This window comes from Pleurodeles waltl, chromosome 12 (genome assembly GCF_031143425.1).
Source record: "Pleurodeles waltl isolate 20211129_DDA chromosome 12, aPleWal1.hap1.20221129, whole genome shotgun sequence".
Classification (NCBI taxonomy): domain Eukaryota; kingdom Metazoa; phylum Chordata; class Amphibia; order Caudata; family Salamandridae; genus Pleurodeles; species Pleurodeles waltl.
Window position 1 is genome coordinate 317,303,524 of NC_090451.1, and position 13,692 is coordinate 317,317,215.

Sequence of the window (13,692 nt, forward strand, 5' to 3'; positions counted from 1 at the left end):
GGCATATTTCTTGTGGTAGATGAGTTGGGCTAGAGGTTTGGAGATATCGGGCCAGATGTAGCAAAGTTTTGCGAGTCACAAATGGCCCGAATCGCTATTTGCGACTGTGCAAAATCGGAAATGGGATGCAAAAACCCCATTTCCGACTTGCAAAAAGCGATGTGAGCCGTTTGCGACTCACAAAATTTGCGACCCCATTTTGCGACCCGCAAATAGCAAGTCGCAATTTGCGAGTCGCAAACCATATGCAATTGCAACTCGCAAATTGCGACTACTCGCAAAAAGCCCAGTTTGCACTTGCAATTTACCACTAACTCAGAGCAGGTGGTAACCATAACCAAAGCATAAAAGGAGACCGAGAAGGCATCTGGGTTACTCAAGATGGCGGAGATATACCTGATAGCAGTGAGGAGGAGAGTCCACGCCGCGCAGCAGAGGAGGAGGAGGGGCCACAGACAGGAGAAGATATATAGAACAAGGCAGACTCTTTTTCAGCAAACTGAGGAAGAGATCTATGACAAATATCGCCTTAGCAGCGCTGCCATACTAGAATTAATTGATTTACTTAAACCACAGCTAGAACACCAGACTCTGCGTGGCTGCGCCATCCCTACGCATGCGCAAGTGCTATGCTCACTTCACCTCTTGGCCTTAGGGAGCTATCAGGGGGTCATTGCTGTGGCAGGCGGGGTATCTCAAAGTGCAGTGTCAAGGTTCCTCAGGGCCTTCCTAGATGCCTTACTCACACACATGTCTCACTTCATATACCTACCAAGGAATGAGGCAGAAATAAACAGCACCAAGCTGGACTTTTACCGCATTGCCAACTTTCCCCATGTCATAGGATGTGTAGATGGGACACATATTCAAATATGCCCCCCTGCAAACCTGGAACATCTTTTCCGCAATAGAAAGTGTACCCACTCACTGAATATTCAGGTTGTTTGTGACACCCATTATGTCATCACTGACATTGTAGCTAAGTTTCCAGGCAGTACCCATGACTCCTACATTTTTAGGCATAGTGGGATACATCAACGCCTGGAACGTGGGGAGTTTGGAGACGGATACCTCCTAGGTAGAGCTGCATACACCTTGCAGACATACATACAGGTCACTGTGCACACCAACCAGGACTTTCTAACAGTGTAATGTTTGTGCCCAACAGATGACAGTGCATATGCTCTAAGGCCATGGATTATGACTCAGTTTTTAACACCCAGCAATGAATGTGAGAGGCGATACAACAATGCACATAAGAGGACCAGGAACCTTATCGAACGCACCTTTGGACTCCTGAAAGCAAGATTCAGATGCCTCCACCGCAGTGGAGGTGCCCTCCAGTATACCCCAATTACAGCATTCAAAATTGTGGTCGCATGCGCCATCCTCCACAACATAGCCACCCGACGTGGGCTACCTCTCACCCCTGCAGACCCAGATCCTGATGATGAAGAGCAAGAGCAACCACATCGCCATCATGGGGATCGGAGTATAGCTAATCAAGGCAGACTGAGACGGGAACACATCGCAACACAATACTTTGGAAGGTACGTGTCAACTCCAACCATACTCACCTATTGACCAAAAACTCAATTTGTTAAGTGGAACAAAACAAAAAATTTAATTTGTGCAGAAATAGAACTATATACAAATAATGACTGTTCATGGGCATGTAAATGCAAACCATGCATGGGGCACATTGATGTCATGTGCCACATCAACAGGGCCAGGGTAATGTCTATGTCCTTCTGCGGCTCCTGCCAGCCTGGCTGGTCCCTGGTGCTTCTGCTGTGCTCTGCCTAGTACTCCGGAGCACCCTAGTGTCAGTGGCAGAGACACTGCTCACTGTAGAGCCCTCCTCACTGTCCTGGGGTGTTTCCCCTGTGCCCCTGGACAGATGCCGTGCCTCCATTAAGTCTATGACGTGTGTGATACGTCCCAGGCCCCTAGCCACATCTCCAGCAAAATGGCCCATTTCGACCTGGAGGCCAACTGTCCTCCTCGACAGGCCTGTGGTGTTCATAGCCAGCCTGCCGATGGATGTGGCCATCCTATCTAGTCTTTGCAGGAGCTGACGGTCCCTGCACCGCCCACCCTCGGCCTGAGCCAGTAGTCCTGCCGCCAGATCCCTCATGGCCAGTGCAAGGTCCCCAGTGTTTGTGGCTATCATGTCAATTCTGGAGTTAAGTTGCTGCATGCTGGCCTCATTATTGCAGGCAAAGCGGTGCAGCACACCACTAATCCTCCCTAATATGTTATTTTGTAGGCGCTGACCACGCAGCAGCTGTGCCTCACTGTTGCTGGGAGGTTGATGGCCGGACGCAGCCTGCAGCCCTGATCTCCTGGACCTGCGTCGCCTGCGCAGCGGTGGCTGCCCTGTATGTTCACCTGTCTCACTCCTGCCTGTTGCTGGCGCAGCCTCCTGGGACACAGTTGCAGCAGGTGTGGATATTTCAGGGATGATGTTGGCCGTGCAGGTGGGAGTGCTGGCGGCTCCTGAGCTGTCCTCATGGGGCTGGCTGCTGTGGGTTGTGGTGGTGTCTTGTGGGAGACCTGTGGGACATGGGGAACAGACTGTCAGTGTCTACTATCTGTTGCACACTTCCTAATAAACATTTGCCTATGAACTGCCTACTTGACTACATTTCCCATAATGAATCATTCTTGTGTTTGCTACCCTGAAATGGAGCTATCTTGGTTGAGCATGCCCCTGTCTACATGGTGGGTGGGGGTATGGCATTGATAGGGGTACAGGCATGTCACATGGTACTCACCGGTTGATGTGGTGGGCTCTGAGGTGTCCAGGTCCCCAAATCCTGATACAGCCTCCTGCTCCAGGGTTTCCTCCACCCTTTCTTCCAGGGGTGTGGGTGGTGGTACTGACGATGGTCCCCCTCCTGTGCCTCTCATCTCCCAGAGCCTTTCAGCCACCCTCTCCTTGGTCCGGGAGCGGAGGTCATACCACCTTTTTTTTATTTCATCAACACTCCTGTGGCTCACCCCCAGGGAGTTGATTTTTTCCTGGATGTCCTGCCACAGCTGTCTTTTGGTGGCTTCTGGCACATTGATGGCTGCCTTCCCAAATAATTCGTCATAGTGCTGACAGCATTCATCTGTCAGCACCTCCAGCTCCTTCTCTGAGAACTTCAGTTTTCTCTTCCTGGGAGTTCCTTCCATTGCAGCTGCTGTTTCTCCTGTGTGCAGTTCAGCAGTTAAAAAGAGTGTGGTCCTCCCTCCTCCCAGGTGTATTTGTAAACTTCCTGGCTGTGATGTCATCATCATGTGCCAGGAAGTGTTTCCAGAGTGTTCTGGAGTGGTTTCTGGAGTGTTCTGCAGCACCTGTAAGCAATTTACATGCAACTCGCAATTTGCGACACCCACTCGCAAATTGCGAGTTCGTTTTTTGCACGGTCGCAAAAAGCGACCTCGCAAACAGCGGACTCGCTCTCTGCGTTGCGACTCCGGGTGCGAGTCGCTATTTCAGCACTGACATTGTACCTGCATTTCGATTTGCGACTCGCATTTTGCGAGTCGCACCTCCTCACAAGTTGCGAGTCGCAGATTTTTTGTTTCCTACATCTGGCCCATCTTTATTTCAGAGAGCACATCTTTATTTGCCAATTCTCATTCACTCTTACCTTTGCTTTGAATGTATTATTTAATTATCTTTGTTATGGCCCATTCATCTGAGGAAGCCTGAAGACCTTATTCTTGGACTAGTACAAAGCTACTTTGTCAGTTATGCTTGATTAGCAGAATGTCTGAGATACCTAGAGTTTGGCATGCAGTATATACCCCTCTGGGACCCAAGAACTAGGCTATATCCTGTAAGCCCTGTAGAGTGAAAAGGATGGATAGGATCTCATGAACGCCATGAGCAATGTCACAGTTAGAGACACAACAGAGAAATACCACAGTCCTTCTTGAGACCTAGCACTGTATTTATAGATGATCCTCCCAGTTTCTGAAAAGGCAGTGAGTACTCAGAGAAAATCCTGTGTCCACAATGTGTTCTTACCTTCAAACCTAATACAGTTTATATGGAGAAGAATTATTTGAATAATGGCACAATTGGGTTCAGCCCTTTCAGTATGCCTTGAATATTTTGCATTTTGGATCACCCAGTTTTGGTCTGTTTACTTTGGGTGAGTCTCACTATCTATGTCTCACCCCCAGTAAAAGCATGGTAAATTAACTGTGCTTGTTTACCACCAGTGTCAGTCTTTTAAAAGATAAGGCTGCTGCAATGCAGCAAGGTTGCGGCTGTGAGGGCTGTGCTTGTGAGACAATTGTTGTGCGCAGCTCGATAACTGGGCACGGAGCGTGAAGGTGACTCTGCAGAATTAGCTATTAACATAGGGTAGGCATTATAAAGCTTAGGGACATATTTAAGAGCCTCTACTTCCACAAGAGCATCACTTTTCATGACACTCCAGTGGCACTAAGCATTGCTCCATATTTACAAGGAGGTATAACGCCACTTTTTTGTGACGTTATGCCTCCTTGTAAATATGGGCCCCTCTGTTGCAGTTTTCTGCTTCAGAGGGGTGTGCAATGGGTGTTGCATTGGGTGTTCCACACCAATACCCATTAATTTTGATATTGTGATTCGCTATCTGGTATAGGTGAGGTATGCACTGTGATTTTGAGGGTCATGTCCATTGAGGGGTCAACTAAGATTTACATTTTATCTGAGGTATTTTCAATCTACCTTATGTATGTATTTGTAAATCAATGTGTAGTATTTACTAGTGTTTGCGTGAATTAAATGTACTTTTCATTTTCTAATGAAATATCACTGACTGGCCAATCACTTATTGAGTGTTATTATTGCGTGTCAGTGAATGGTAATGAATAGCCCACACCACCTCTCCTGAGTACACCTTGAACTGCTCTGCTTTCCTACCCAGAGAGTCAAGCACTCCATTGGGATGCTTAGTTCCCTGTAAGCGGAAATTGTGGACCTATTGCTTGTGCTGGCCTCATATCCTGTACAACTATTATCCCAATTCCCTACAAATGAGTATTAGGGCATTAGCAAAGGCAAATATTAAAAGGGAAAATCAAATAAAAATATCTAACTTTATACACAGTCCCCTAACAAAAATTCTACTGCTTTTATATTTTGAAAGGGTAATGCAGACAGAGTACAGCATACATCTACTAGGCTGAATAAATCCCTCACCTTTGAAACCAATGTGAGTCCATGGCCCATGGAACTATATCATGAATTCTCTTCTTTATGGCTGCCTTCATGAAGATGCTCTTGTCTGCTAAATTATCTGAGATACCAGTTTCATACTTCGTTGCACAGGAAACACAATGTGAGACTAGCAATGCTCGGTCCCCATGCTCCTATGATTTGTATGAAAAATGTTGCAAATTCTATACACTCCTACTTTACAATGATTCATTTTCCCCTATTCATGTGGGTACTATTAAGACCCTTTATTAACAAAGGATCATTTGTATCTATTATTATAATTGTGAGAAAGAGCCTCTTTTTTCATGGCCGCCCCATTTTTTGGACTGATGCTGTTGATTTTGTAACTTTACATACAGAGGCACTGTCAGCCTGTCCCCAGTGTACATGCTGTGACCCCTAAAACATGGTAAAATGTGTAACTCTTAATTGTTATGTTTGACTTTCTAGTAAGGCCATAATATTTTATGACACTGTGTCACTGGAATCAAGCTATATTTGGCTGATGAGCTGAAACTAGGGTGAAACTGGTCCTAGGTTGCTAGTGTTCCCGCTCAGGGAGGACTTGGCCTGGCAGTTTGAGGTGGGCAATTCCCACTGGAACAAGATCAAGTCTGATTTGCATTTGGCTGAGTCCAAACAGAAGTAGCATAGTGTGCAAAATACCAATGGACTGAGATGCAGCCCAAGTGATTACTAGTGGCTGAGATGAATTCAAGCATTCCATCCATTACTTTTTTGAATACTTTAGCTTGTTGTCCTGAGTGAGATTGGTATCCTTTTTTTATCTTGGTGCCCGTCTTTAGTCACGTGCTCGACGTTTACTACATAGACGCGCTCACAGCGCTCCATGTAGAACAGAGGAAAATACGCCTCCACACCGGCAGACGGCACCTGACTGCCTCACGGTAAGTCGGAATCTTGGTTCCGCTTCGTACTCACGCCGAATTTTGGCTTTCAGGGATTTGACCTAACTCTTGCGCCTACGTCGCTTTTTTGCCTTAGGATATGCTGTGCCTCTTCGTGGGCTACAGGTACGCCCGCTAAGAGAATTATTAACTACCTTACCCTTTCCATAACTACATAGGCGCCATTACGCAGTACCTAATTTTGGTACCAGGCGCGTTTTAGGAGCGCATTACTGCCACAGCGCCAATAGTATATGTTAAATATTAATTTCCCTGACGTATTCATTTTCGCTACCCAGGGTTCCCCACTAGTATTAGTTATTTAAATCTAGCTACCCCACATTCCCTAACTTGGGGCGCCCTTTCGGTGTGTTTCTAACCTCCCCTTTTAAATTTGTTCCACTCTGCACTCCCGTATCTTAATGGTTCCTTACACTGTTTCCATAGAGACTTACCAATGGACCTACCGTGGTCTTTCTGATGGGCAACTCCGCACGTATTTTGGACTCCCCATTTTACATATCGATGCTGATAATTAGAGGTATTTCATAATTTTCGGATACCTTTACATCCCTCCACTCCCAATTGGGAACATTTGGTTCATGCTTAACATGACTCACTTAGGTGTACTTTATCTTCCCCCCTTTCTCTAGATAACTCAGTGCTTTTTGGACCTACTACTGGTTCTGAGACTTCTCAGACTTACCTAGTTGATACCATTACGTCAGTTTCTGGTAGGTTCGGAGACCATCCAGTCTCCTTATTCGTCTGACTTTAGGCTCTTTTCTATTTAGAAACCTTCTTGCTACTCTTTTCTTAGCTCTTTCACTGGGTTTCCTAGCCACTTTAATTGAGCTCCTTTTACTTCACCACACTTGGACATTTCTATCTCACACACCATCTAACCTAGGGTTAACTGGCTAAATGTCTGCCTTCATTCTGCACTTCTGTAGATTTTGGTGTCTTCGGCACACACTGTTGTTTTTCTGGAATTTTTTAGCCATGTCCATGGTACATTTATTTGCTTGTCCAACTTCTTTGATCTTGTCACCTACGCGCACCAATTACTGTATACGATATCACTTGATTACCACATATAATTTTGTTTTATGTGTTTATCTGCCACGTATATATCAGGTACATATTTATATGTTTCTCTACAGCCTTGGAAAAGTCACTGGTGTGACGAAACACGTGTTGGCTGTGTTTGGAATGATGCTCTCTGTTTTATTGAACACTACTTCGTTCAGAATAAAGGAACTAACCTGTCGAGACAAGATCTGAATACCGATGTGCTTGATTTCTTCATCCACCTCTACCTTAAATTACAAAATGCTATGACTTTTTTCTGTTCCACTGTCGTATATTGTGTGCTGTGATCTATTTTGCTCAATATTATTTGTGTACTTATTCTACACATTGTTTGTGCCCAAGGGTAGTAGGGCATTTGATCACGTGCACCACATTCTGTTCCTCAGACTATAGAACATCTATGTACATTCCCCCTTGAGTGCGGCCAACTTTCACCCTTACTACCCGCTACATTTATTGTCTTGTCCTATTTTTGGCATTTTGTGGTGGGCTGCACCTTGGGTTACATTTACTTACTGACTAGAACCTTTACACTCTCTCTCGTATATGGACATGGCTTCTTTTGAGGACAACCGTGACACTCTAGCCACTGAACTATTCACAAGAATACCTACTTCCTCCTCCACTTCCACCACTTTGAACAGCAAGGAGGGTCTAAGACAAAAATGTATCAAATTAGAAAGGCTTAAAAAACAGGAGCTAGCCAGATGGTGGGATGCTACCACACTGAAGCGATACATTGAATTTAAACAGGTACCTAGGGGGCTGCGAGTCATCATTTTTCCATCATTTGATGACCTCGACCCAGATCTTTTGGGGGAATGGGAACATCTCATCTCCTCTACATCCATTGGCATGATGAATATCCTCATTAAACACGCAGACAGAAAGAGGGAAAAATTACTTTTGGAAATCTCCTCCTTAGAGGATGAGATCAAAACTCTGAATCTTCCAGAGGCCACTTCAAAGAATTACAACATTTTGAGAGATATACTCAATGGCTATCAACTTTACATTAAGGATAAAAAACGTAAGAAAATAATTAGAGACGAAATTGACTATGCCAACGGCCGCATCTATACCTTTGCTCGCCGTTTTGACCAGGTCAACAGAGACCGCACTGACAAAAGTAGCAACACTAACCTGTCAGATGTGTCCATCCCTAGCAGTAGCATATCAGATACCTCTAACGTCTCTGGGACCAGTTTGGACCCTTCTACTGATGAGTCCACTGCCAATTTGACTACATCCAATATTTCCAAACCCTCTCCTTTTTTGGAGGAACTGGGACGCTACAGGATAGGTATACGTCAAAATTTCAACAAAAATCAAAATGTAAACCCACCCGCAGGGGGGGGAAGAAACATGGTGGGAGACAAAAGGGAAGGCGTGATCACGCGCTCTACTGCCAGGACCCAGAAGACTTTAAATATTTACCACATTCTGTACCTTCCAACACAGTACAGGTTATTAACTTGTCCAAAACCATTTTGACCACTGATGAAATAAAGGTATTGGAAAAAGGCTTGTGCTTCTGTCCTGTATCTAAACCAGATTTTACAGAAATTCAGATAGATCTGTTCAAGTACGTACGCCGCCTAAAACTAAAGAAATTATTTCTTAACAAACCTGCGCATGACAAGACACCCCATCAGTCCCCACGCATTTGTAACAGGTCTATAAACGATATACGAGACATCCAGACCATCATGTCCCTGGATCCTATGACACCTTCAGGTGTGAGTATGGAGGACTTACTCCTCCACTTGAACATTGAACCCAACTTAGATCTTGATAGCGGCCTAAAACCGAAATCTACCTTTCTACCAACATTGCCTCCTGACAACAACATTGATGTCTTTTATAAGGCTGTTAGCACTGATCTCTTTGAACTAGAGGACAAACTTAGAACACACAACTACAGACCCAGATACAATCGCAGCCACACAGAATTCTTGGCACTACAGCGTCTCTCGACATGTGCTGAAATCATCATCAAAGAAGCAGACAAAGGGGGCAATGTAGTGGTTATGGACAGAGTAGACTATCTGTCCGAAATTGATAGACAACTGAGTGACATGAATGCCTACACACACTTACCTGACAATCCCCTTAACAAAATTGTAAGGTTAACTCAAAACTAACTGACATATTGGAGAAATGTATGTCTCATTTCGGAACAGGAATACAGATTTATGTTTAACAGTACACCTCGGGCCCCGTGCATCAACATCTTGCAGAAAGTCCACAAACCTGGGCCCTTCCCTGTGGGTCGGCCCATCATCTCTGGCATAGGCTCTCCCACAGATCAGATCTCTGAATACATTGACTCTTACTTACAACCACTTTTACACATCTTACCAGCTTATATACAGGACTCCAGGGATCTACTCTGCCAATTAGAGGATATAGACTGGACAGATGAGTGCACCTTTGTGACACTTGATGTTAGCTCTCTATATACATCTATTCCTTTGGAGAAAGGCTTGGAAATGCTTTCTTTGGCACTTGCTGATCGTGATGCAACTTTGTTTGAACATACCCAAATGCTCTTGGACCTCACCCGACTGGTTCTTGAGAATAACGTCTTTTTACACAATGGACAATGGAACCAACAATGTCAGGGGGTGGCCATGGGAGCCAAATTTTCGCCTTCCTTTGCCAATCTCTATATGGGACAATTCGAAAAACAACATCTCTGGTCCAACTGCCCTGCTCACATCACTTCACATATTCTATTCTGGGGCAGGTACATTGATGATATTTTGGGCATTTGAACAGGCGACACTGAAAACCTCAAACTACTCACAGACCACCTCAATAATAATGACTTCAACCTAATCTTTACTCACAAGAGTGACAAACTCCAGATCGAATTCCTTGATCTGTCACTAAACGTCACTGGGAATAAAATCTCATCCCGCCTATATAGAAAACCCACAGCCTGCAACTCCATCCTTCATGCACACAGTGCCCATCCCAGATCCCAAATCCAAGCCATACCCTACGGGGAGATGGTGCGAATATGACGCAATTGTAGTGATGACACTATCTTCACACAAGAACTTGGGGACCTGACACAACGCTTTCGTGCTAGGGGTTACTCTGAAGAATTGATATCTAAGGCTAGCAAACGGATTACTTTCAGACAACGGCAACAACTGCTTATCAGAGGCCAAAAAAGGAAGACTGACGGGGCCAAAAAGAAGGCCATTCCATTTATCACCAAATTTAGCCCTGCCAGTATGTCAATCTATCGGATCTTGAAAAAACACTGGCACCTTTTACTTTTGGATGCCAATTTGGCTACTGTAATCCACAAAACTCCATCTATCACACATAGTCGGGGGAAAACCTTGAGAAATCTCTTATGTCCCAGCTTTCTGGCCCAACCTGCCAAAACATCCCAACTTACATGGCTCCCCAACGCACCTATAGGCTTCAACAAATGTGGTTGCTGCATCTCATGTGCAATGGCTCTCAATAAAACAATGACTTTTTCTTACAATACTGGGGTCACTCACCACATCAGACAATTTATCAACTGCAACACCAAATACACGGTGTACTGCATAATTTGTGTTTGTGGTCTAATATATGTGGGCAGTACAATCCGACCTTTGAAAGAACGAATACAGGAGCACGTTAGGGCCATTAGAAACCAGAATCAACAATACCCTCTTGCCACACATTTCAACCAACTGCATGGAGAGGGTGACATTCTCAACATCAGATTCCTTGGCATTGCACATGTCTCCACTGCACCAAGGTTTGGTAATAGGACATTGGACTTACGTAAATGTGAGGCCAGATGGATACTGAAACTCAGAGCTGTAGATATGGGCCTCAATGTGGACCGGGAATTACATGTTTTTCTTAACTAGCACGATTATGACCACATAAGTAGTCATCCATATGTACTATTGTTCCTCTCCCCTTTGGGGGCCCCGTTTTGTTTCATGCAAAATCCTATACACATACTGCTCTCTGTTTTTGTCTAAAGAAATATTACACTTAAAATGGTCAGTCTTTCTTCTTTTTTGTATTAGGTTTCTTCCTTTCCTGTATAAATGTGGTTTGACCACTCGTAAAACAATCATGTTGTTACCTAAATCCTGTTAATTACTCTTGATACCCTTATGGAATTACAACAATGGCCTTACGGTTGTATAATAACCCTGTAGAGTACATATTATTTATTATTTTGCACATGCTATATTTGCTATTGTTTCCCATTTTTTCTTCCTTTTGTTCTTTTTCGCATCACTTATAGTCCAATTATTTGGTGACATTCAGGACAGTGGCTCGACTGGGACCAGGGCTTTTCTCTCTTCTTCTCCCTTCCTTTTTCCTTTTACTTTCTTTCTTCCCTTTTTTCTTTTTTTTTCTTCTTTTTTCTTGTTTATCGCGTATGTACACATACACGACTCTCCTTGCATGCCTCACCATCCTTAGCTACTCGCTTTTTACTCGACTATGTGAATTTTGTTGGGTTTAGTACCCACACACCAACATGGCTCCTCCGCTTACTGACGTTCTGCACACTCCATCGTCTGTTTCACCATGAAGTCCTTTTTTTTATCTCGGTGCCCGTCTTTAGTCACGTGCTCGACGTTTACTACATAGACACGCTCACAGCGCTCCATGTAGAACAGAGGAAAATACGCCTCCACACGGGCAGACGGCACCTGACTGCCTCACGGTAAGTCGGAATCTTGGTTCCACTTCGTACTCACTGAGAATTTTGGCTTTCAGGGATTTGACCAAACTCTCCCGCCTACGTCGCTTTTTTGCCTTAGGATATGCTGTGCCTTTTCGTGGGCTACGGGTACGCCCGCTTAGAGTATTACTAACTACCTTACCCTTTCCATAACTACATAGGCGCCATTACGCAGTACCTAATTTTGGTACCAGGCGCGTTTTAGGAGCGCATTACTGCCACAGCGCCAATAGTATATGTTAAATATTAATTTCCCTGACGTATTCATTTTCGCTACCCAGGGTTCCCCACTAGTATTAGTTATTTAAATCTAGCTACCCCACATTCCCTAACTTGGGGCGCCCTTTCGGTGTGTTTCTAACCTCCCCTTTTAAATTTGTTCCACTCTGCACTCCCGTATCTTAATGGTTCCTTACACTGTTTCCATAGAGACTTACCAATGGACCTACCGTAGTCTTTCTGATGGGCAACTCCGCACGTATTTTGGACTCCCCATTTTACATATCGATGCTGATAATTAGAGGTATTTCATAATTTTCGGATACCTTTACATCCCTCCACTCCCAATTGGGAACATTTGGTTCATGCTTAACATAACTAACTTAGGTGCACTTTATCTTCCCCCCTTTCTCTAGATAACTCAGTGCTTTTTGGACCTACTACTGGTTCTGAGACTTCTCAGACTTACCTTGTTGATACCATTACGTCAGTTTCGGGTAGGTTCGGAGACCATCCAGTCTCCTTATTCGTCTGACTTTAGGCTCTTATCTCTTTTCTTAGCTCTATCACTGGGTTTCCTAGCCACTTTAATTGAGCTCCTTTTACTTCACCACACTTGGACATTTCTATCTCACACACCATCTAACCTAGGGTTAACTTGCTAAATGTCTGCCTTCATTCTGCACTTCTGTCGATTTTGGTTGTTTTCCTGGAATTTTTTAGCCATGTCCATGGTACATTTATTTGCTTGTCCAACTCCTTTGATCTTGTCACCTATGCGCACCAATTACTGTACATGATATCACTTGATTGCCACATATAATTTTGTTTTATGTGTTTATCTGCCACGTATACATCAGGTACATATTTATATGTTTCTCTACAGCCTTGAAAAAGTCACTGGTGTGACGAAACACGTGTTGGCTGTGTTTGGAATGATGCTCTCTGTTTTATTGAACACTACTTTGTTCAGAATAAAGGAACTCACCTCTCGAGACAAGATCTGAATACCGATGTGCTTGATTTCTTCATCCACCTCTACCTTAAATTACAAAATGCTATGACTTTTTTCTGTTCCACTGTCGTATATTGTGTGCTGTGATCTATTTTGCTTAAACTTGTTTGTGAGCCTGGTACTTTAATACCTGCTTCTAAAGATAGCCAATGTAATGTTCTTAATAAAGGTGAAATATGGTAATAGGTTTTCATAGATGTTAATAGTCTCATCATTCGGTAGGCTACTTGTGATGGGACTCTACAGGGTGAGCAGCTGACCTGGGGCCCAGACCAACCCCAAGTCACCATTCCAGGAACCTCAGAATCATCATTGACAGTAAACTAGACATGACAGTGCAAGACAAAGCTTTCACTGTCTCCTGCTTCCACTCCCTGAAAATGCCAAGAAAGAGCTTTGAATAGCTCCCAAGCACACCACAAAAAACATCACTCATGCCCTCATCACTAGCAAGCTGAACTATGGTAACACCATCTATGCTGGCATCCCCAAGCAACTCACCAGAAGACTATAAACCATGTAGAACTCTGCA